The following is a 24,431-nucleotide window of genomic DNA, read 5'->3' as shown; positions in this document are numbered from 1 at the left end:
GAGCCACAGGTTTATAGACAGGCTTGATTCTGACTAAAGCCTGAGCAAACGCTTGAACGTCTGGTACCTCTGCCAGACGCATGTGTAACAGGACAAAGCAGATATTTGTCCTTTTAAGGAACTAGCTGACAATCCTTTCTCCAATCCTTCTTGGAGAAAGGACAATATCCTGGGAATCCTAATCTTACTCCATGAGTAACCCTTGGATTCACACCAACAAAGATATTTCCGCCATATCTTATGGTAGATTTTCCTGGTGACAGGCTTTCTAGCCTGAATCAGAGTATCTATAACTGACTCAGAGAACCCACGTTTTGATAGAATTAAGCATTCAATCTCCAAGCAGACAGACGTAGAGAAACTAAATTTGGATGCTTGAACGGACCCTGTATCAGAAGATCCTGCCTCATTGGCAATGTCCATGGTGGGACAGATGACATGTCCACTAGGTCTGCATACCAAGTTTGGTGTTCTGACGGGACGCCATCAGATCCAACTCTGGAGTGCCCCAAAGCTGAGTCAGCTGGGCAAATACCTCCGGGTGGAGTTCCCACTCCCCCGGGTGAAAAGTCTGACGACTTAGAAAATCCGCCTCCCAGTTGTCTACTCCTGGGATGTGAATTGCTGAGAGACGGCAGGAGTGATCCTCCGCCCACCTGATTATTTTGGTTACTTCCGTCATTGCTAGGGAACTCTTTGTTCCCCCCCTGATGATTGACGTAAGCTACAGTCGTGATGTTGTCCGACTGAAATCTGATTAATTTGGCCGCAGCTAGTTGAGGCCATGCCTGAAGAGCGTTGAATATCGCCCTCAGTTCCAGAATGTTTATCGGGAGAAGAGTTTCTTCCCGAGACCATAAGCCCTGAGCTTTCAGGGAGTCCCAGACCGCACCCCAGCCTAACAGACTGGCGTCGGTCGTTACAATGATCCACTCTGGCCTGCGGAAACATATTCCCTGAGACAGGTGATCCTGAGACAACCACCAGAGAAGAGAATCTCTGGTCTCCTGGTCCAACTGAATTTGAGGAGACAAATCTGCATAATCCCCATTCAACTGTTTGAGCATGCATAGTTGCAGTGGTCTGAGGTGTATCCGAGCAAAAGGGACTATGTCCATTGCCGCTACCATTAGTCCGATTGTCTCCATGCACTGAGCTACAGATGGCCGAGGAATGGAATGAAGAGCTCGGCAAGTAGTTAAGAGTTTTAACTTTCTTACCTCCGTCAGAAAAATTTTCATTTCTACCGAGTCTATCAGTGTTCCTAGGAATGGAACTCTTGTGAGGGGGGAGAGAGAACTCTTTTTGACGTTCACCTTCCACCCGTGAGACCTCAGAAAGGCCAATACGATCTCCGTGTGAGACTTGGTTCTTTGGAAAGTCGACGCCTGAATTAAGATGTCGTCTAGGTAAGGCGCCACTGCTATGCCCCGCGGTCTTAGAACCGCCAGGAGGGACCCTAGCACCTTTGTGAAAATTCTGGGAGCAGTGGCCAACCCGAAAGGAAGAGCCACAAACTGATAATGCTTGTCCAGAAAGGCGAACCTGAGAAACTGGTGATGATCTTTGTGGATAGGAATATGCAGATACGCATCCTTAAGATCCACGGTAGTCATATATTGACCCTCCTGGATAATTGGTAAGATAGTCTGAATGGTCTCCATCTTGAATGATGGGACTCTGAGGAATTTGTTTAGAATTTTGAGATCCAGGATTGGTCTGAAAGTTCCTTCTTTTTTGGGAACCACAAACAGGTTTGAGTAAAACCCCAGTCCTTGTTCTGCAATTGGAACTGGGTGGATCACTCCCATTGTATGTAGATCTTCTACACAGCATAAAAGCGCCTCTTTCTTTGTCTGATCTGTAGACAGACAAGAAATGTGGAACCTTCCCCTTGGAGGAGAGTTCTTGAATTCTAAAAGGTATCCCTGGGCTACAATCTCTAATGCCCAAGGATCGTGTACATCTCTTGCCCAGGACTGAGCAAAGAGAGAGAGTCTGCCCCCTACTAGATCCGGTCCCGGATCGGGGGCTACCCCTTCATGCTGTCTTGGTGGCAGCTGCAGGCTTTTTGGCCTGTTTACCCTTATTCCAGCCCTGGTAAGGTTTCCAGGTTGCCTTGGGCTGTGAAGCGTTACCCTCTTGCTTTGCAGCCGGAGAGGATGAAGCGGGCCGTTCCTGAAATTGCGAAAGGAACGAAAATTAGCTTTGTTCTTTGTCTTAAAGGGCTTGTCCTGAGGGAGAGCATGGCCTTTTCCCCTGGTGATATCTGAAATAATCTCTTTCAATTCAGGCCCGAAGAGGGTCTTTCCTTTGAAAGGAATGTTCAAAAGATTGGATTTAAACGACAAATCATACGACCAGGACTTTAGCCATAGGGCCCTGCGCGCCAAAATGGTGAAACCTGAATTTTTTGCTGCTAACTTAGCTATTTGGAAAGCGGCGTCAGTGATAAAAGAATTAGCTAGCTTTAGAGCCTTAATTCTATCCATAATTTCCTCATATGAGGTCTCCGTCTGGAGCGACTCCTCCAGCTCCTCAAACCAGAAAGCAGCTGCAGTAGTTACAGGAATAATGCAGGCAATAGGTTGAAGAAGAAAACCTTGTTGAACAAAAATTTTCTTAAGTAAACCCTCTAACTTCTTATCCATAGGGTCTTTAAAAGCCCAACTGTCTTCAATTGGTATGGTTGTGCGTTTAGCAAGTGTAGAATCAGCCCCCTCCACCTTAGGGACCATCTGCCACGAGTCCCGCACAGGGTCAGGTATGGGGAAAATTTTCTTAAAAACAGGAGGGGGAGCAAAGGGAACACCTGGTCTATCCCACTCCCTAGTAACGATATCCACAATCCTCTTAGGGACCGGAAACTTATCCGTGTAAACAGGGACCTCTAGGTACTTGTCCATTTTACACAATTTCTCTGGGATCACTAAAGGATCGCAGTCATCCAGAGTAGTAAATACCTCCCTAAGCAAAACGCGGAGGTGTTCTAGTTTAAATTTAAAAGCCAATGTATCTGAATCTGTCTGAGGAGGAACCCTTCCTGAATCAGAGACTTCTCCCTCAGACATCAAATCCCTCGCTCCCACTTCAGAGCATTGTGAGGGTATATCGGATACGACTACCAAAGCGTCAGAATGCTCATAATCTGTTCTTAAAACGGAGCTATCACGCTTTGCGGGTAACACGGGCAGTTTAGATAAGAAGGCTTTAAGAGAATTATCCATGACTGCCGCTAAGTCTTGTAATGTAAAAGGGTTAGACGCACTAGAGGTACTAGGCGTCGCTTGCGCGGGCGTAACTGGTTGTTACACTTGGGGAGAGGCAGACTGGCTACCCTCGTTACCTTCAGTCTGAGAATCATCTTGGGCCACATTCTTAAGTGCAACAATATGACCTTTAAAGTGTATAGACATATCAGTACAAGTGGGACACATTCTGAGAGGGGGTTCCACCATGGCTTCTAAACACATTGAACAAGGATTTTCCTTAGTGTCAGACATGTTTAATAGACTAGTAATATACACAAGCAGGCTTGGAAATCCCTTTAATCAAATAAAAAACAGAATTTGAAAAAATGTTACTGTGCCTTTAAGAGATAAAAAGAGCACACAATTTTACAAAACAGTGAAAAATGCAGCAATTCTCCTGAAATTTTCACAGTATGTACCTAAAGCATTAATAAGATTGCACCACAAGTAGCAAAACGATTAACCCCTTAATACCCAAACCGGAGCAGCCTAAAGCCAACACCCGGTCAAAAATAGTACAGCACCTTGCCACAGCCTTCCTGTGGCCCTACCTGCCCTTAGGTATCAGATTTGGGGGAATATAGCTTCTATAAGTCCCCAAACAGCAGCAGGACCCTCCATGTGAAGCAGCATGAACTTCTCTGCAATTCTAACTGCGGATCTGAGGCGCAAAAATAGGCCCCTCCCACTCTACTCCAGAGCTGTGAGGCCTAGTAAATCACTCTTAAGTGAATAAAAACCAGCCATGTGGGTAATAACCCCAGAAAGAACCCCAAAAGGTCTACAAACGATATTTTTCTTAAATAAACAATCGATTGCCCTGATCAGTGTCAACCAGCATAATTAGCCCTGTTATGTAAGCATTCAATTCCTTACTAAGTCTGTGAACATAGCTTACCCTCCCCTCATGGGGATATTGTCAGTCTCTTCTAGCATTATCTCAGTCTTATCTAGAAATAAATGACTGAACATACTTCATTGCAGATTACCCTGTAAACCGTTCCCCCCAACTGAAGTTTTCTGGTACTCCTCAGTCCTGTGTGGGAACAGCAGTGGATTTTAGTTACAACATGCTAAAATCATTTTCCTCTCAGCAGAAATCTAAATCACTTTTCTGCTAGAGAATAAATAGTACAAACCGGTACCATTTAAAATAAACTTTTGATTGAAGATAATAAAAACTACAATTCTAACACCACATTCACTTTACCCTCCCGTAGAGAGACCCTAGTGCTTAGAGCCGGCAAAGAGAATGACTGGGGGGTGGAGCTATATGGACAGCTCTGCTGTGTGCTCTCTTTGCCACTTCCTGTAGGGAATGAGAATATCCCACAAGTAAAGGATGAATCCGTGGACTGGATACACCTTGCAAGAGAAAAGGGTGCAACATAAATAAAATAAAAAAGTTGCATTGCAATGTTTGTTTGTTTTTCCTACACACATATTTATATTACAATCTCAAAGTGTTTTACTGTCCCTTTAAAACCAATGGGCAGAGATGATATCTGGTGAAGCACAGCCTTTTAATTCATATGCACTAACATCAACCTTTATTCTGACCATGTATTCAAAATGCAGACCAAACTGACATTATCTAGAAGTGCAAAATATCTGGAAAGTAGTTGGACAAATAACTAAAAAGGTAAATTAATGTTCATTTTATTTAATTGTACGCATGGGCATCTGTATCGAAAGAAACGACTGGAATAATTTTCAGGTGTCTTTGTTAATTATATTAGTATTGTATAAATACAGGTAGAAAACCCTTTAGCCAAACTGCTTGAGGAAAGGTTTGGATTTTGGAATATTTGAATTTGTAAAATCGGATTGTTAGGAGAGAGGATAGGACCAAGTGTAAATAGCAATAACTTATGGTATTTAGGCAAAATTTACATGTCATATTATATCATTTTTAATACTTTAGTATACATATAGTACCCTCAGAAAGCAAGTACAGTACTGTAATCAGAAAGGTAATATTTGTTCTTTTAAGTAAATATAAACTATTACCTGCGTTTTAGAACACACACAAAAAAAAGACAAAAAGTAATTTTCATAATTTTGGTTTTCAAAATATATTAGTTAAAGGAACAGTCAACACCAAATTTGTTATTGTTTAAAAAGATAGACAACCCCTTAACTACCCATTCCCGATCTTTGCACAACCAACATATTACAACAATATTATAACATTTAAACCTCAAAATTTCTGCCTGTTTCTAAGCCACTACAGACAGCCTTTTATCACATGCTTTTTTTATTAGCTTTTTTTATTAGCTTTTCACAGCAGGAGACTACTAGTTCATGTGGGCCATATAGATAACATTGTGCTCATGCCCGTGGGTTGTGGATGACACTGCACTAATTGTCTAAAATGCAAGTCAATAAATAGCAATGTGATCAGGGGGCTGTCAAAAGAGGCTTAGATAAAGTTAATGCCAATTTTGATGCTAAAGTGCCCGGTTTTTAAAAATTTTATTAAAAACAGGGGCATTTTAATTCATCAAAATTTACATTTCACTCCTGTTGTGAAAAAAAACCCGTACCTTTTAATCTTTTAATCTTCACAGCAGCTCCAGCTTCCTCCGGTCATTGCAAGCCATTTCTGATGTCAGAAATGATGGATAGGTCATTCCCCCCCCCCGGGGAATCAGTGATTGGAGGAAGCCGGATTCCTTATTTTAGACCCAGGAAGAGGCTTTCACTTTAATAGAACGGTATCTTTTAAAAGTCTGGATTTCAGAATAAGTTTGGATTTTGGAATTCTGGTTTTGGGAATTTGTACCTGTATTTAAATGTAATAAAAAAACCAAATAATAACAAAAGCTTTAAAATAGGCACCATTATTTTCCCCTAGTTTTAGAATCCTGTTATTTCTTCAGCTGAGGCAAAACAGAATTTATGTTTACCTGATAAATTACTTTCTCCAACGGTGTGTCCGGTCCACGGCGTCATCCTTACTTGTGGGATATTCTCTTCCCCAACAGGAAATGGCAAAGAGCCCAGCAAAGCTGGTCACATGATCCCTCCTAGGCTCCGCCTTCCCCAGTCATTCGACCGACGTAAAGGAGGAATATTTGCATAGGAGAAATCATACGATACCGTGGTGACTGTAGTTAAAGAAAATAAATTATCAGACCTGATTAAAAAACCAGGGCGGGCCGTGGACCGGACACACCGTTGGAGAAAGTAATTTATCAGGTAAACATAAATTCTGTTTTCTCCAACATAGGTGTGTCCGGTCCACGGTGTCATCCTTACTTGTGGGAACCAATACCAAAGCTTTAGGACACGGATGAAGGGAGGGAGCAAATCAGGTCACCTAGATGGAAGGCACCACGGCTTGCAAAACCTTTCTCCCAAAAATAGCCTCAGAAGAAGCAAAAGTATCAAATTTGCAAAATTTTGTAAAAGTGTGCAGTGAAGACCAAGTCGCTGCCTTACATATCTGATCAACAGAAGCCTCGTTCTTGAAGGCCCATGTGGAAGCCACAGCCCTAGTGGAATGAGCTGTGATTCTTTCAGGAGGCTGCCGTCCGGCAGTCTCGTAAGCCAATCTGATGATGCTTTTAATCCAAAAAGAGAGAGAGGTAGAAGTTGCTTTTTGACCTCTCCTTTTACCAGAATAAACAACAAACAAAGAAGATGTTTGTCTAAAATCCTTTGTAGCATCTAAATAGAATTTTAGAGCACGAACTACATCCAAATTGTGCAACAAACGTTCCTTCTTTGAAACTGGATTCGGACACAAAGAAGGCACGACTATCTCCTGGTTAATGTTTTTGTTAGAAACAACTTTCGGAAGAAAACCAGGTTTAGTACGTAAAACCACCTTATCTGCAAGGAACACCAGATAAGGAGGAGAACACTGCAGAGCAGATAATTCTGAAACTCTTCTAGCAGAAGAAATTGCAACCAAAAACAAAACTTTCCAAGATAATAACTTAATATCAACGGAATGTAAGGGTTCAAACGGAACCCCCTGAAGAACTGAAAGAACTAAATTGAGACTCCAAGGAGGAGTCAAAGGTTTGTAAACAGGCTTGATTCTAACCAGAGCCTGAACAAAGGCTTGAACATCTGGCACAGCTGCCAGCTCTTTGTGAAGTAACACAGACAAGGCAGAAATCTGTCCCTTCAAAGAACTTGCAGATAATCCTTTCTCCAAACCTTCTTGAAGAAAGGATAGAATCTTAGGAATTTTTACCTTGTCCCAAGGGAATCCTTTAGATTCACACCAACAGATATATTTTTTCCATATTTTGTGGTAGATTTTTCTAGTTACAGGCTTTCTGGCCTGAACAAGAGTATCAATGACAGAATCTGAGAACCCTCGCTTTGATAAGATCAAGCGTTCAATCTCCAAGCAGTCAGTTGGAGTGAGACCAGATTCGGATGTTCGAACGGACCTTGAACAAGAAGGTCTCGTCTCAAAGGTAGCTTCCATGGTGGAGCCGATGACATATTCACCAGGTCTGCATACCAAGTCCTGCGTGGCCACGCAGGAGCTATCAAGATCACCGATGCCCTCTCCTGATTGATCCTGGCTACCAGCCTGGGGATGAGAGGAAACGGTGGGAATACATAAGCTAGGTTGAAGGTCCAAGGTGCTACTAGTGCATCTACTAGAGTCGCCTTGGGATCCCTGGATCTGGACCCGTAGCAAGGAACCTTGAAGTTCTGACGAGAGGCCATCAGATCCATGTCTGGAATGCCCCACAATTGAGTAATTTGGGCAAAGATTTCCGGATGGAGTTCCCACTCCCCCGGATGAAATGTCTGACGACTCAGAAAATCCGCTTCCCAATTTTCCACTCCTGGGATGTGGATTGCAGACAAGTGGCAGGAGTGAGTCTCCGCCCATTGAATGATTTTGGTCACTTCTTCCATCGCCAGGGAACTCCTTGTTCCCCCCTGATGGTTGATGTACGCAACAGTCGTCATGTTGTCTGATTGAAACCGTATGAACTTGGCCTTTGCTAGCTGAGGCCAAGCCTTGAGAGCATTGAATATCGCTCTCAGTTCCAGAATATTTATCGGGAGAAGAGATTCTTCCCGAGACCAAAGACCCTGAGCTTTCAGGGGTCCCCAGACCGCGCCCCAGCCCACCAGACTGGCGTCGGTCATGACAATGACCCACTCTGGTCTGCGGAAGCTCATCCCCTGTGACAGGTTGTCCAGGGACAGCCACCAACGGAGTGAATCTCTGGTCCTCTGATCTACTTGTATCGTCGGAGACAAGTCTGTATAGTCCCCCATTCCACTGACTGAGCATGCACAGTTGTAATGGTCTCAGATGAATTCGCGCAAAAGGAACTATGTCCATTGCCGCTACCATCAAACCTATTACTTCCATGCACTGCGCTATGGAAGGAAGAGGAACAGAATGAAGTATTTGACAAGAGTTTAGAAGTTTTGATTTTCTGGCCTCTGTCAGAAAAATCCTCATTTCTAAGGAGTCTATTATTGTTCCCAAGAAGGGAACCCTTGTTGACGGAGATAGCGAACTTTTTTCTACGTTCACTTTCCACCCGTGAGATCTGAGAAAGGCCAGGACAATGTCCGTGTGAGCCTTTGCTTGTGGAAGGGACGACGCTTGAATCAGAATGTCGTCCAAGTAAGGTACTACTGCAATGCCCCTTGGTCTTAGCACCGCTAGAAGGGACCCTAGTACCTTTGTGAAAATTCTTGGAGCAGTGGCTAATCCGAACGGAAGTGCCACAAACTGGTAATGCTTGTCCAGGAATGCGAACCTTAGGAACCGATGATGTTCCTTGTGGATAGGAATATGTAGATACGCATCCTTTAAATCCACCGTGGTCATGAATTGACCTTCCTGGATGGAAGGAAGAATTGTTCGAATGGTTTCCATTTTGAACGATGGAACCTTGAGAAACTTGTTTAGGATCTTGAGATCTAAGATTGGTCTGAATGTTCCCTCTTTTTTGGGAACTACGAACAGATTGGAGTAGAACCCCATCCCTTGTTCTCCTAATGGAACAGGATGAATCACTCCCATTTCTAACAGGTCTTCTACACAATGTAAGAATGCCTGTTTTTTTATGTGGTCTGAAGACAATTGAGACCTGTGGAACCTCCCCCTTGGGGGAAGCCCCTTGAATTCCAGAAGATAACCTTGGGAGACTATTTCTAGTGCCCAAGGATCCAGAACATCTCTTGCCCAAGCCTGAGCGAAGAGAGAGAGTCTGCCCCCCACCAGATCCGGTCCCGGATCGGGGGCCAACATCTCATGCTGTCTTGGTAGCAGTGGCAGGTTTCTTGGCCTGCTTTCCTTTGTTCCAGCCTTGCATTGGCCTCCAGGCTGGCTTGGCTTGAGAAGTATTACCCTCTTGCTTAGAGGACGTAGCACTTGGGGCTGGTCCGTTTCTGCGAAAGGGACGAAAATTAGGTTTATTTTTGGCTTTGAAAGACCTATCCTGAGGAAGGGCGTGGCCCTTGCCCCCAGTGATATCAGAGATAATCTCTTTCAAGTCAGGGCCAAACAGCGTTTTCCCCTTGAAAGGAATGTTAAGCAATTTGTTCTTGGAAGACGCATCCGCTGACCAAGATTTTAGCCAAAGCGCTCTGCGCGCCACAATAGCAAAACCAGAATTTTTCGCCGCTAACCTAGCCAATTGCAAAGTGGCGTCTAGGGTGAAAGAATTAGCCAATTTGAGAGCATGAATTCTGTCCATAATCTCCTCATAAGAAGAAGAATTATTATTGAGCGCCTTTTCTAGTTCATCGAACCAGAAACACGCTGCTGTAGTGACAGGAACAATGCATGAAATTGGTTGTAGAAGGTAACCTTGCTGAACAAACATCTTTTTAAGCAAACCTAATTTTTTATCCATAGGATCTTTGAAAGCACAACTATCTTCTATGGGTATAGTGGTGCGTTTGTTTAGAGTAGAAACCGCCCCCTCGACCTTGGGGACTGTCTGCCATGTCCTTTCTGGGGTCGACCATAGGAAACAATTTTTTAAATATGGGGGGAGGGACGAAAGGTATACCGGGCCTTTCCCATTCTTTATTTACAATGTCCGCCACCCGCTTGGGTATAGGAAAAGCTTCGGGGGGCCCCGGGACCTCTAGGAACTTGTCCATTTTACATAATTTCTCTGGAATGACCAAATTCTCACAATCATCCAGAGTAGATAACACCTCCTTAAGCAGAGCGCGGAGATGTTCCAATTTAAATTTAAATGTAATCACATCAGGTTCAGCTTGTTGAGAAATTTTCCCTGAATCTGAAATTTCTCCCTCAGACAAAACCTCCCTGGCCCCCTCAGACTGGTGTAGGGGCACTTCAGAACCAATATCATCAGCGTCCTCATGCTCTTCAGTATTTTCTAAAACAGAGCAGTCGCGCTTTCGCTGATAAGTGGGCATTTTGGCTAAAATGTTTTTGATAGAATTATCCATTACAGCCGTTAATTGTTGCATAGTAAGGAGTATTGGCGCACTAGATGTACTAGGGGCCTCCTGTGTGGGCAAGACTGGTGTAGACGAAGGAGGGGATGATGCAGTACCATGCTTACTCCCCTCACTTGAGGAATCATCTTGGGCATCATTTTCTCTAAATTTTGTGTCACATAAATCACATCTATTTAAATGAGAAGGAACCTTGGCTTCCCCACATACAGCAAAAAAAGGGGGTTAAATAAACTAGCGCTTAAGAGTTAATATCCCTTGCCCTATTCTCCTACTATCTACTTCCCAGATAGAAAGGTGTATAAAGTGAAAAAGTTATGGAGATTAGGCGCTTAATCTGCAAAAGGGATAAAGGTGTGTATGGAGGTCGTTAGCTAAATATGTAGAAAAAACTGGACCTTGGACAGAATAAGTGAAAAATTCTTCTACAATTTATTTTCAAAATAAAAACATGATAATACCAAGATAAAATAAATCACAATCCCTAAGTGTTGCAACACTATATCGATCAATTCATAAAATTTCTAAAATTCAGATATACATTTGTTTCATACACAAATAAAAGGATTTATCTGCTCTTTTGTATCCTTTGTTCAAAGATTTTAGATAGAATATATTCTTTTATTTCAACACAATTAATAATATTTGTCTCTATTTGATATTTTATATCTATATTTCATCAGCTTTAAAATTTCAAATATGTAGCAAAAACTAACAATTAGTTAAAACAATTTAAATGCAAGATTATAAATGGTGTCCCCACAATGGCTGTTTACTTATATTGGTTATAATTTTGTGTATCTAAAAAGTTCATCAAAGCATTTGTAAGTAATTGGAGATAAATTACTGAGGGCTGTGTTCTTTATCCTTATATTTATGTTGTGATATATTAAGGTTTCACAGTTACCTCTTTGTATCCTCAGTGAGCTTAATTTGTAGAAAAGGAATGTTCCAAACAGTGTTTAGGGGTGATTTTCTTACCCTCTCTTGTGAGCTGTTACTACTCACGGCTTCCCAGCGGTTCCTATGTGTCCTCAGTTTGACTCTCAGACAAGGGGTTCCGGTAGGTAATTTTCTTTGTGTTACCTTGTCACTGGTCTTTGTAGAAGTGCTCTGATTACAGCACCAAACTGTAGACAATCCTTTTGTTTCTGTAACTTGCGCAAGTTAGCTTTTGTGTTTGTAGTTCCTCAATCTCCTGCACTTAAGTACTTCTGTACGCAGGAAAAAAACAGGCTTTTTCTTTCTTGGTGTTCACACAGATATCAACATGTTTCGCCAGCAACCCTGGCTTTATTTCTGGCTTCACTTCCCCACATACAGAACACAGTCTATCTGGTAGTTCAGACATGTTAAACAGGCATAAACTTGATAACTAAGTACAAAAAACGTTTTAAAATAAAACCGTTACTGTCACTTTAAATTTTAAACTGAACACACTTTATTACTGCAAATGTGAAAAAGTATGAAGGAATTGTTCAAAATTCACCAAAATTTCACCACAGTGTCTTAAAGCCTTAAGAGTATTGCACACCAAATTTGGAAACTTTAACCCTTAAAATAACGGAACCGGAGCCGTTTTTATATTTAACCCCTTTACAGTCCCTGGTATCTGCTTTGCTGAGACCCAACCAAGCCCAAAGGGGAATACGATACCAAATGACGCCTTCAGAAAGTCTTTTCTATGTATCAGAGCTCCTCACACATGCATCTGCATGTCATGCTTCCCAAAAACAAGTGCGCAATAGAGGCGCGAAAATGAGACTCTGCCTATGATTAGGGAAAGCCCCTAGAGAATAAGGTGTCCAATACAGTGCCTGCCGGTTATTTTACATAGTTCCCAAGATTAAAATAATTCCTCAAGGCTATGGGGTATAAAATATGCTTATATATAAATCGTTTTAGCCCAGAAAATGTCTACAGTCTTAAAAGCCCTTGTGAAGCCCTTTTTTTCTTTATGTAATAAAAATGGCTTACCGGATCCCATAGGGAAAATGACAGCTTCCAGCATTACATCGTCTTGTTAGAAATGTGTCATACCTCAAGCAGCAAAAGTCTGCTCACTGTTTCCCCCAACTGAAGTTAATTCCTCTCAACAGTCCTGTGTGGAAACAGCCATCGATTTTAGTAACGGTTGCTAAAATCATTTTCCTCTTACAAACAGAAATCTTCATCTCTTTTCTGTTTCAGAGTAAATAGTACATACCAGCACTATTTTAAAATAACAAACTCTTGATTGAATAATAAAAACTACAGTTAAACACCAAAAAACTCTAAGCCATCTCCGTGGAGATGTTGCCTGTACAACGGCAAAGAGAATGACTGGGGAAGGCGGAGCCTAGGAGGGATCATGTGACCAGCTTTGCTGGGCTCTTTGCCATTTCCTGTTGGGGAAGAGAATATCCCACAAGTAAGGATGACGCCGTGGACCGGACACACCTATGTTGGAGAAATGAGCAATATAAATGAGTGTACAAAGAATTGCTATGCAGAATATAGTAGTGAGGGACTTCCCCACTAAATTGTATGTCTTAATACAAAAACATTTCTGATGCTGACTGACTCTATAGATTCAGCCCCTCTAACTGCTGTTTTGAAGCAGCTGTTTGACTTTGCTACAAGGTAGGCATATAGAGGTCGATCACAATACTTTAAAAAAAAAAAAAAAAATATGTAAGAACTTACCTGATAAATTCACTTTCATATTGGCAAGAGTCCACGAGCTAGTGACATATGGGATATACAATCCTACCAGGAGGGGCAAAGTTTCCCAAACCTCAAAATGCATAAAAATACACCCCTCATTACACCCACAATTCGTTTTAACCAACAGCCAAGTAGTGGGGTGAAAAAATAAGGAGTAAAAAAGCATACAAAGAGAGGAACTGGAAATAAAATTATGCTTTTATACAAAAATCATAACCACCATAAAAAGGGTGGGCCTCATGGGATCTTGCCAATATGAAAGAAATTAATTTATCAGGCAAGTCCTTACATAAATTAGGTCCATGAGATAGCGACGTATGGGATAGAAATACCCAAGATGTGGAAGACCACAGAAGAGTCACTAGAGAGGGAGGGATAAAATAAAAACAGCTATTTCCGCTGAAAAAATTAAATCCACAAAAAAAATAAGTCTCTCTCATAAATTCCACATAAATTTCAAGAAAAAAAATCTTAACTCATGAGCAGAAGAATCAAACTGAGACAGCTGCCTGAAGAACTTTTCTACCAAAGACTGTTTCAGAAGAAGCAAATACTTAAAAATGGTAACATTTAGAAAATGCATGCAAAGATGACCAAGTTGCTGCTTTGCAAATCTGATGAACCGAAGCTTCATTCTTAAAAGCCCAAGAAGTGGCGACTGATCTAGTAGAATGAGCTGTAATTCTCTGAGGTGGAGACTGTCCTGTCTCTAAATAAGCCTTGTGAATCAAAAGCTTTAACCAAGATGCTAAGAAATGGCAGAGGCTTTCTGGCCTTTCCTAGGACCAGAAAAAATAACAAATAGACTAGAAGTCTTCCTGACATCCAAAGAATGCAAAGATCTTTCAAGAGTAATCTTGGGATTAGGACACAAGGAAGGAACAACAATTTCCCTACTAATGTTGTTAGAATTCACAATCTTAGGAAGAAATTTAAACAAAGTCCGCAAAACAGCCTTACCCTGATGAAAAATCAGAAAAGGAGGAGACTCACAAGAGAGAGCAGACAATTCTGAAACTCTTCTAGCTGAAGAGATAGCCAAAAGAAACAAAACTTTCCAAGAAAGTAGTTTAATATCCAAAGAATGCATAGGCTCAAAAGGAGGAGCCTGCAAAGCCTTCAAAACCAAATTAAGACTCCAAGGAGGAGAGATTGATTTAAGAACAGGCTTGATACGAAGCAAAGCCTGAACAAAACAGTGAATATTAGGAAGGTTTATCAATCTTTCTATGAAATAAAACAAAAAGAGCAGAGATTTGACCCTTCAAGGTACTTGCAGACAAATCTTTATCCTAACCATCCTGAAGAAACTGTAAAAGTCTAGGAATTCTAAAAGAATGCCAAGAGAATTTATGAGAAAAACACCATGAAATATAGGTTTTCCAAACCTGATAATAAATCTTCCTTGAAACAGACTTACAAGCCTGTAGCATAGTATTAATCACGGAGTCAGAGAAACCTCTATGACTAAGTACTAAGCGTTCAATCGCCATACCTTCAAATTTAGCGATTTGGGATCCTGATGGAAAAAACGGCCTTTGAGACAGAAGGTCTGGCCTTAAAGGAAGTGGCCAATGTTGGTAACTGGACATACGGACAAGATCCGCATACCAAAACCTGTGACGCCATGCTAGTGCTATCAGAAACGCATGCAATTGTTCCAATATAATCTTGGAGATCACCCTTGGAAGAACTAGAGGCGGAAAAATGTAAGCAGGTTGGTAAAACCAAGGAACTGCTAACACATCCACCATCTCCGCCTGAGGATCCCTGGACCTGGAAAGGTACCTGGGAAGTTTCTTGTTTAGATGGGAAGCCATCAGATCTATTTCGGGGAGACCCCACATCTGACAAAATACATATGGATGGAGAGACCACTCCCCTAGATGTAAAGACTGACGACAATAATCCGCTTCCCAATTGTCTACACCTCGGATATGTATTGCAGAAATTAGACAGGAGTTGGATTCCGCCCAAGAAAGTATTTGAGATACTTCTTTCATCGCTAAAGGACTGCGAGTACCCCCTTGATGATTGACATATGCCACAGTTGTGATATTGTCTGTCTCAAAATGAATGAATGATTCTCGCTTCAATAGAGGCAAGACCTGAAGAGCCCTGAAAATAGCACGGAGCTCTAAAATATTGATTGGTAATCTCGCCTCTTGAGGATTCCAAACTCCTTGTGCTGTCAGAGACCCCAGACAGCTCCCCAACCTGTGAGACTTGCATCTGTTGAAATCACAGTCCAGGAAGTACGAACAAAAGAGGCCCCTTGAATAATCCAATGATGGTCCAAACACCAGGACAGAGAGAGTTGAATTTTGGGACTAAAGTATATCAACTGTGATATCCGAGTATAATCCCTGCACCATTGATTCAGCATGCAAAGGTCTCATATGAAAACGAGCAAAGGGGATCGCTTCCAATGCTGCAGTCATGAGACCTAAAACTTCCATGCACATAGCCACTGAAGGGAATGATCGAGACTGAAGGTTTCGATGGGTAGAAACCATTTTCATTTGTCTCTTGTCTGTTAGATTCAGTGTCCATGACTGTCTTTATCTGGAAACCTAAAAAGGTGACCCTTGTCTGAGGAGTTAAGAAACTCTTTAGTAAATTGATCCTCCAACCATGTCTTTGAAGAAACAATACAAAGCTAATTTGTGTGAGATTCTGCTAAATGAAAATATTGAGCCAGTACCAAGATATCGTTCAAATAAGGAAACACCACAATACCCTGCTCTCTGATTACAGATAGAAGGGCACCGAGAACTTTCGAAAAGATTCTTGGAGCTGTTGCTAGGCCAAATGGAAGAGCAACAAATTGGTAATGCTTGTCTAGAAAAGAGAATCTCAAAAACCGATAGTGGTCTGGATGAATCGGAATGTGAAGATACGCATCCTGTAAGTCTATTGAGGACATGCAATGACATTGCTGAACAAAAGGCAGAATAGTCCATATAGTCACCATCTTGAAAGTTGGGACCCTTACAAACTGATTCAAAAACTTCAGATCCAGAACTGGTCTGAAAAAAATTTTCCTTCTTCGGGACAATGAATAGATTTGAATAAAAACCCAGACCCTGTTCCAGAATTGGAACTGGTACAATCACTCCTGAAAGCTTTAGATCTGAAACACACTTCAGAAAAGCCTGAGCTTTCACAGGATTTGTTGTAACGTGAGAGAAAAACTCTTTTCACAGGAGGTCTTCTGAAACCTATTTGATACCCCTGATAGACAATATTCTGAATCCAATGATTCTGAACGGAACCTGTCCAAAAGTCTTGAAATAATTTCAATCTGCCCCCCCCACCAGCAGAACTGGATCGAGGGCCGCACCTTCATGCAGTCTTGGGGGCTGGTTTTGGTTTCTTATAAGGCTTGGATTTCCAACTCGAGGATGGCTTCCAATTGGAACCAGAGTCCTTAGGGGAAGGAGTGGTTTTCTGTTCTCTATTCTGACAAAAGGAATTAAACCAAATAGAAGCTTTAGATTTGCCCTTAGACTTTTTATCTTGAGGCAAACCCCCTTCCCCCCAGTAATAGTGGAAATAATAGAATCCAACTGGGAACCACACACATTTTTACCCTGGAATGATAGAGATAGTAACCTAGATTTAGATACCATGTCAGCATTCCATGATTTGAGCCATAAAGCTCTTCTAGCTAAAATAGCCAAAGATATAGATTTAACATTAATCTTGATGACATCAAAAATAGCATCACGTTTAGCAAGAGTAGAAATAGCCCCATCAACCTTAGGGACTTTTTCCCAAAACTAATTTAGCCACTGGCAAAGGATACAACTTTTTAAACCTTGAAGAAGGAACAAAAGAAGTACCAGGCTTAGACCATTCCTTAGCAATCACAACAGAAATAGTATCAGGAACAGGAATAACCTCAGGAGTAGTCACAGGAGGTTCATAGGTTTATAGACAGAATTTAAAAGTTTACTGGATTTATTATCAAGAGGACCAGACTCCTCAAAAACCAAAGTTATCAACACTTCTTTTAACAAAGAACGAATATACTCAATCTTAAAAAGATAAGATGATTTATCCGTGTCAATGTCTGAAGTAGGATCTTATGAGTCTGAAAGATCTTCATCAGAGGAGGATATATCAGTATGTTGCCAGTCATTACAAATTTCATCAGTATTATGAGAAGTTTTAAAAGACCTTTTACGTTTATTTGAAGGCGGTATAGCAGCCATAGCCTTCTGTATTGCATCAGCAATATAATTTTTCATATCAACAGGGATATCATGTACTTTAGATGTTGAAGGAACAACAGATACTCTACTAGCACTAATAGAAACATTTTCTGCATACAAACGCTTATCATGACAACTGTTACATACTACAGCTGGAGATATAATCTCCACTAGCTTACAACAGATACACTTTTGGTAAAACTGTGTTCAGGCAGCATGGTCCCTACAGCAGCTTCTGAGACAGGGTCAGATTGAGACATCGTGTAAAATGTAAAAGAAAAAAATAACATTTAAACAAAAAAATATCTTATTTCTATATATAGAAGTTTCAGGAATGGGAAAAAATGCAAATGCTAAAATTAGCCAAAAAAAGCATAAAGAAGCATAAAGAAGGCAAGGAGCATAGGAAGTGAGGTAAAATAAAACAATCTTTTTTTATTATTTTTTTTGGCATCAAGTATTACGCAAAAGAAAGTTGAGAAATTTTTTGGCGCCAACAAACATCCGGAAATGACGCAACCCACATCATAACAATTTTGCGCCCAACAACCTTGTGTCAACTAAGACGCAGGAAATGACGAACTTGCGTCATTACAGACGCACATTCACACCAAAAAATTCTCGCGCCAAGAATGACAAAATAAATAACAGCATTTTGCGCCCTCGCGAGCCTAATTTGCCCGCAAGTTTTTCAAAAGAAAAAACAAGTCAAATTGAAAAAAAGACTAAACCCCAGTTAAGACAAACTTCCTAAAACATGATTCCCATAACGAAACTGCCAGACTGTAAAGGGAAATATACATAGACCTGACTCATGGTAAATGTAAGTACAATAAATATATTTAAAACGTTATATTAATACATAAAGTGCCAAACCATAGCATAGAGTGTCTTAAATAATGATACATACTAACCGAAAGACACCCATCCACATATAGCAGATAGCCAAACCAGTACTGAAAACTAACAGCAGAGGTAATGGTATACAAGAGTATATCGTCGATCTGAAAAGGGAGGTAAGAAATGAATCCCTACGACCGATAACAGAGAATCCTTGAAAAGATTCCCCCGCGAGGGAAACCATAAAATCAATAGGCATACTCTCTTCACATCCCGCTGCCAAACACTGTACTCTGAGAGGAATTCGGCTTCAGAATGCTTAGAAGTGTTTATCATAAAATAAATCATAAAAATCAAGCACAAAAACTTACTTCACCACCTCTATAAGAGGCAAAGTTTGTAAAACTGAATTGTGGGTGTGGTGAGGGGTGTATTTATAGACATTTTGAGGTTTGGGAAACTTTGCCCCTCCTGGTAGGAATGTATATCCCATGCGTCACTAGCTCATGAACTATTGCCAATTACATGAAAGAAATAATGAAATCATCATAGACTTTAAATCATTAGATATGTTTTCAAAAGGATTGTGATCAACCCCCATGGTTAAGTACGCATCTGCTTTTCAGTTCACAGCATTTTCATTTTGAAATAGGTGTATGAGTCATGTGGTGTGAAGAGCAATTAAATTAAACTAGGGATGTTATTTCATTGTAAAAAGTAACAGGTGTTACAGCGTTGGTAACCTGTTTAATGTGCGCTATGAACACAAAATCTAGTTACAGGATTTCTTAAAAAGCATTTGGATAATCAAAAATACACCGTATGGAATTGTATAATTTATTATTAGTATCAGTTATTTGTAGAGCACCAATAGATTCTGCAGCGCTATAAACAAAAGGTATATGATATGCAAGGTAATATTTATAGGGAACAAGTGGTTAGAGGGCCTTGCCAAGAGTTACACTGTTGTAAATCAGCTCCAATGAAGGTGATCTGCAAACCTGTAGGCTTACATGCTAAGGGGGTTCACAGGGATAAGAAAAGAGGGGAGGTTAGCGCATATTGTATGCAACAGTAGAGTCTTTAAAGAGCGCTTGAAACTTTCGAAACTGCACTCATTGGAATAATAATCTTCAACAATCAGACAATCCACACAGAATGAAAAGGCATTACCTATATGGAATGGGAGAACAATTTTTCTTTTCTTTTTAAACCAAAAATAAAACTCTGACATGTTCTGCTGTCTCTTGAAACTTCATGTAGTTGTGTCTCAGGAGTATACTCTGGATTTTGTATTGTGTTTTATTATAGGGACATGAAAAATCATAACTAAACTGTCATGATTAAGACAGAGCATGCAATTTTAAAGACACAATTTGCTTATTTATGAAAGTTTAATTCTTAATATTGTGTTCCTTTAACTACTGAAATACAAATGCTCTGTATCCAAACATATTTTTAGGATTTAAAACTGCCATTTTAATCATTTGCAAACTCTGCACATCATACTAATGAATTACTTGCAAATGCTGGTGTGCTTATCTCCCTTGAATGAAGCCACTTAAGGCAAGCTGTAAAGAATGTGTGCACTGCACTAAACAATCACTGTGTAAATTGTAGCTGGATCAAAAAAATCTGCAGTATTTTGCAGTTTTGCAACATACTTTTTGTCTTCCAGCCTCATTGAAAAGCATGGAACAAGCACATTTTTTACAGCAAAATTAATAATTAATGTATATTGCAATGCTATTTAATTTGTATCAATTAAACTATTTTAGGAGGAATCCATTTTTTACTCAGTGTGCTTAAACAGCATTTGACTGGTGACCCCAAGTTAAGTGCAAACTACAATTCTAACACTCAGCTATATTAAAGTTATACTCTTTATCTTATCAGGCTCTGAAGAGGAAACAAGAACATTTAAAAGGGACAGTCTACTCCAGAATTTGTATGGTTTAAAAAGATAGACAATCCCTTTATTACCCATTCTACAGTTTTGCATAACAAACTGTTATATTAATACACTTTTTACCTCTGTGATTAACTTATATCTAAGCCCCTGCAGACTGCTCCCTTATTTCATTTCTTTTAGCAGACTTGCATTTTAGCCAATCAGTGCTGACTCTTAGGTAACTCCATTAAAGATAGCAAAATGTTATCTATATGGCACACATGAACTAGCACTCTCTAACTGTGAAAAACTGTCAATATGTATTGAGATAAGGAGGTAGCCTTCAAGATATTAGAAATTAGCATATGAGCCTACCTAGGTTTATCTTTCAACAAAGAATACCAAGAAAACAAAGCAAATTTGTGATAAAAGTAAATTGGAAAGTTGTTTAAAATTGCATGCCCTATCTGAATCATTAAAGTTTAAATTTTGGTTAGACCACTGGTTTTCAAACTTATCCCCAGCCCCCAGCCCCCCCAACAGGACAGGTTTTCATGAGTACCTTGGATAAAAGCAGGTAAAATAACTAGGGCTGCAACAACTAATAGATAAAATCGATAATAATCGATAATGCAAATCGTTGTCAACGATTTGCATTATCGATTAATCGGTCTATCGATTAGTTGGGCTGCTTGCCACAGCCACACTAGAAAAGGCGTGTCTATTTCCTGTCTATTTCCTGAGCGCGGTGAAGAGAAGAGAAGGAGAAGACGTGTGGGAAGAGAGGAGTGTGCGACAGTGAGATTATTTGGGATAGACGTCACTTCTGACTTCATCTGCTGCAAGGTGGGTAATAACTTAGTACTAGCGTTAAGCAATGGAGGAGGGAGATATTGGATTCGGCTGGCTGCTACTTGACTGTGAGTAGATCGTGGGCACCAGGTCATGGAAGGGGAGGGTCTGACTGAGTCTGGATCAAGTAAAACTTGCTAAAATAATAATATATAACCTCTGGTGGTGTTCTGTTTGATTTTACAACACTCCGGTTACTGCTAGCTTCTGTAACTGTTAGGGAGGATAGCACAGGGCAGGGTGTGAGCTGTGAGGAGATTGCGGGCACCGGGTCATGGAAGGGGCTAAGGTAAGGGTCCGGATCAAGTAACTTGCTGGTCTCACTGTAGCGTGTTTTTTTTATTTAACTAACTAATAACTCAAAGCCAAGCCAACTTAGCCAAGAGAAGTGCATTAACGCAAGCATACAAAAACACTGAGACCAGAGCTTATGTCTTAATCCTCTTGGCTCCGCCTCCCAGCAAGTTACTTGATCCAGACCCTCACCTTAGCCCCTCCCCTTCCATGCGACCCGGTGTCCTCAATCTCCTCAGTCCTCACACCTCTGTGCTATCCTTCCTAACAGTTACAGAAGCAGTCACAGGAAATGTTGTAAAATCAAACAGTCAGTGAGACCACCAGAGGTTATGTATTATTATCTTAGCAAGTTACTTGATCCGGAGTCGGACCCTCACCTTAGCCCCTCCCCTTCCATGACCCGGTGCCCACGATCTCCTCACACCCCTGTGCTATGACTGCTATCCTTCCTAACAGTTACTTACAGAAGCAGTAGCAGCCCTACAGTCACAGCACAGCAGTGTTGTATGCACTGCAGTGACAGTCAACAGTTTATCTTTTTTTCTTAATTTAGACAACCTTGGTGTAATAAAAACAAAGTAAGTCAACTTGGCAGCCAGCTACAGCTGAGCTAATAAATTATGACAACAATACACTTGCTCTGCTAAGTCTTTTAGAACATAAAAGTCGTTAAGTACAATAAACTACTCTAAGCAATCACTGAGTAAATGGTAGCTGGTTAAAAAAAAATATCTGCAGCATTTTGCAACATAATTTTGTCTTCCATGCTTTATAGTGAGGCTGGAGCAAGCACAATTTTTATAACAAAAGCAAGCAAAATGAATAATATATATTGCAATGGTGTTTCTTTTTTACCAAATAAATCATTGTAATACATTCTACGCTCAAGTTGCTTCAACAGCATTCAAATGGTGTCCCCATGTCACTTGCAAACCACAGTTCTAACACTCAGCCGTGTTAAAATTATACTTTATCTTATCAGGCACTGAAGAGGAAACGAGAGCTTATGTCCAGCTTGACATCAACAAGAACATAGCAGTGGTTAAGTACAATGCACATGTCTAACTACAGCATTTACTATAACACACACTGCATAACTAAAAGATGGTTCATTCAAAGGGATATGAAAGTCAAAAAATGTTTCATTAATCCAGAGTTAGCTATAAATAAATCATATCTCCAAATACCTTCTAATACTGATTCTGTACGCTTTCATCACAATCTTTTACTTAAATCCAGCATGTTACCAAACCCAGTACCCACTAGAGGACACATTATCCTGTCCAATCACGGTGGGCTACCTAGTTGTAGTTGCAATTCTTCTTCCGGAACGCACAGACATGCCCATGCATGCCCAATTTGTTTCTAACAGCATGTACATGTGCACTGTGTATCTGGACCGCTGACGTCACTGTCAATCACATCGCTGGTACACAGTGTACGCACAGAGCAGCAGCAGGACCCGCTACTTTGACAGAGGATAAGAGCATAGACAGCCTTGGTAATTATTGAAGAATCAAAACATCTTATTGCTTTTCTCATATCGTATCTCTAATGCCATAAGCGCATGAGCTTGCCAAGGTCTTGGGGACAGATAACCTTCTGCGCATGTGAACATATGCATCGGAAAGCACACTGAGGTAATAAATATTTAAATTAGAAGCGGCACATAGAGCAATAATTAAAATTCTCTAACGTTTTAGAATATTTTATTTCTGTGTAAAAAGCTTGCTTATATGCATTTCACCTCCAAAAAAAAAGCATGTGTGTGTGTGGCTTATATACAGAAAAGTGTTTGTTAGAGTAACGTTAACCTTATCCTCTTGGCTGGAGCAAAACATGAAGATCATAAAGAAATGTTATTTTTTTTATAGAAAAAAAAAAGAAGAATTGGACTCTCAAAGGCAAAAAAAGGAAATTTATGCTTACCTGATAAATTTATTTTACAATATGACGAGTCCACGGATTTCATCCTTACTTATGGGATATCCCCTCCTGGTCAGCAGGAGGAGGCAAAGAGCATCACAGCAGAGCTGTATATATATATATATATATATATATATATATATATATAGCTCCTCCCTTCCCTCCCACTCCAGTCATTCGACCGAAGTTAGGAAGAGAAAGGAAAAGCCAAGGTGCAGAGGTGACTGAAGTTTAACAAAAATAAAGACCTGTCTAATAAAATGACCGGGTGGGCCTTGGACTCGTCATATCGTAAAAGAAATAAAATTTATCAGCTAAGCATAAAATTTCCTTTTTTTTTTTAAAAGATATGACGAGTCCACGGATTTCATCCTTACTTATGGGATACAATACCAAAGCTATAGGACACGGATGAAAGGGAGGGACAAGACAGGAATCTAAACGGAAGGCACCACTGCTTGAAAAACCTCTCTCCCAAAAACAGCCTCGGACGAGGCAAAAGTATCAAATTTGGAAAATTTGAAAAAAAAAGTGTGAAGAGACGACCAAGTTGCAGCCTTGCAAATCTGTTCAACAGAAGCATCCTTTTTAAATGCCCATGAGGAAGCCACAGCCCTAGTAGAATGAGCCGTAATTCTTTCAGGAGGCTGCTGTCCAGCAGTCTCATATGCAAAACGGATGATACACTTCAGCCAAAAAGAAAGAGGTAGCCGTAGCTTTCTGGCCCCTACGTTTTCCAGAAAAGACAACAAATACAAAGATGATTGACGAAATTCTTTAGTCGCCTGCAAGTAAAACTTCAGGGCATGGATTACGTCCAAGTTATGTAACAGACGCTCCTTCTTAGAAGAAGGATTAGGAGACAATGAAGGAACAATAATTTCCCGATTAATATTTTTGCTGGAAACAACCTTAGGAAAAAAACCAGGTTTGGTACGCAACACTACCTTATCGGAATGAAAAATAAGGTAAGGAGAATCACGCTGAAAGCTCAGAAACTCTACGAGCAGAAGAAAT

General features: G+C 40.5%; 1 protein-coding gene across 4 annotated transcripts in view; it reads right to left on the bottom strand.

Moving 5' to 3' along the window:
* The window catches only part of LOC128645632 (ras-related protein Rab-5B), a 207,745-nt gene that overhangs the window by 149,584 nt on the left and 33,730 nt on the right, over nt 1-24,431 (bottom strand). The window lies entirely within an intron of this gene.

Source organism: Bombina bombina, chromosome 1, assembly GCF_027579735.1.
Source record: "Bombina bombina isolate aBomBom1 chromosome 1, aBomBom1.pri, whole genome shotgun sequence".
NCBI classification, from domain to species: Eukaryota; Metazoa; Chordata; class Amphibia; order Anura; family Bombinatoridae; genus Bombina; species Bombina bombina.
The sequence above is the reverse complement of the archived record's forward strand: the minus strand, read 5'-3'. Positions and strand labels throughout refer to the sequence as shown.